The sequence below is a fragment of the Mus caroli genome, chromosome 2, assembly GCF_900094665.2.
Source record: "Mus caroli chromosome 2, CAROLI_EIJ_v1.1, whole genome shotgun sequence".
NCBI classification, from domain to species: domain Eukaryota; kingdom Metazoa; phylum Chordata; class Mammalia; order Rodentia; family Muridae; genus Mus; species Mus caroli.
Window position 1 is genome coordinate 27,028,758 of NC_034571.1, and position 1,559 is coordinate 27,030,316.

The following is a 1,559-nucleotide window of genomic DNA, read 5'->3' on the forward strand; positions in this document are numbered from 1 at the left end:
CCTGGAACTCATTTTGTAGACCAGGCTGGCCTCGAACTCAGAAATCCACCTGCCTCTGCCTCCCGAGTGCTGGGATTAAAGGCGTGCGCCACCACACCCGGCTCTGTCCAACATTTCTAGTGTTTAAGTGCCAGGTGTCTGGTATCACTAGGTAAACGCTGGCAGTATTTTATATTGGCCAGCCTGAGTGATCAGAATATTCCAACCTTCTGTACCAACCTTTATCTGTGGTGGAAGCAAACTTAGAGTAGTTCTGTGGTTGACTTCTCTGTGTCAGATGACTTGATGGTTTTCTCTCTTGTAACAGGCTCCCCACGATTATCCTATAATTGGTACTAGAATCTTTTTTCTTGGACAGCCTTTACTTGTTATCTAAGGAGAGGACACTCACCAGCAGAGGGTCTACCAAAGAAGCATCAGATGGTCTTACTTTGCTTGAAGTTGGGAAGCACAGGCTTGATCAGGTTAGAAACCCAGGCTTGCAAGTACATGAAGTGATCACCAAATGTCAGGAATATGCATTGATTTAAAAAAAAAAAAGATTCATTTTTCTGTGTGTGTGTGTGTGTGTGTGTGTGTGTGTGTGTGTGTGTGTATGTATGTGAAGGTCCCTTGGAGCTGGAATAACAGGCAGTTGTAAGCTGTCCCATATGTGTGCCGGGAAATGATCTTGGGTCTTTTTCAAAGTGCCATGAATCCTCTTAACTGCCCAGCCATTTCTATAACATTGATCCTTATAAATATGTTTTAACGTGGACAATTTCAAATGCACCAGAGTAGGTACAGTTGCATAATAAACTCGCATGTGCCTGTCCTGTGCCTCTGTAGCCATTAGCAGCCAATCCTGCCTCCCACCTGGCTGAGGTCACTTCTCTGTTCTCAATGTCTTTAGTTTTGTAAATAAATTCAACAAACAGAAAGAACTTTTCATTTTCAGTTCCCTTTCTTTATTTTTCATCTTTTGTTTGTTTTCTTGGTCTTCTTACATCCCTTCTTCTCTGACCTTCCTATATATTCCTTAGTTTTCAAAAGCAACTCTTTTGAAGGTATAATTTGCATATATAAGTCATATATTTTCTTTTCTCTTTTTTTTTTTTTTGGTTTTTTTCGAGACAGGGTTTGTCTGTATAGCCCTGGCTGCCCTGGAACTCACTCTGTAGACCAGGCTGGCCTCGAACTCAGAAATCCGCCTGCCTCTGCCTCCTGAGTGCTGGGATAAAAGTTATACATTTTCATCATTAGACCCTTATTTTGATTCTTTACCATAATTGTTACCATTACCCAGCTATAGGACATCTCTGTTGCCTTCCATAGATCTCATATGCTGACTTATAAATCTCCTTTTTACTCCCATGCCCAAGCATTGCATTCAGGGGATCCAATGCCCTTTTCTGCCTCTGTGGCCACCAGGCATGTGTGTGCAGGCAAAATAGCCATACACATAAAAAATTAAAAAGGTGCTCGCTTCGGCAGCACATATACTAAAATTGGAACGATACAGAGAAGATTAGCATGGCCCCTGCGCAAGGATGACACGCAAATTCGTGAAGCGTTCCATA

The 1,559-nt window shown here is 42.2% G+C and overlaps 1 protein-coding gene and 1 non-coding gene across 2 annotated transcripts in view; both read left to right on the forward strand.

Moving 5' to 3' along the window:
- Nucleotides 1–1,559, forward strand: part of Gpr107 (G protein-coupled receptor 107) — a 66,827-nt gene that overhangs the window by 1,780 nt on the left and 63,488 nt on the right. The gene's annotated exons all lie outside the window — the stretch shown is intronic.
- LOC115030571 lies at nt 1,458–1,559 on the forward strand. Its single transcript, XR_003836143.1, has one exon. It is a non-coding gene; the product is annotated as a U6 spliceosomal RNA (small nuclear RNA).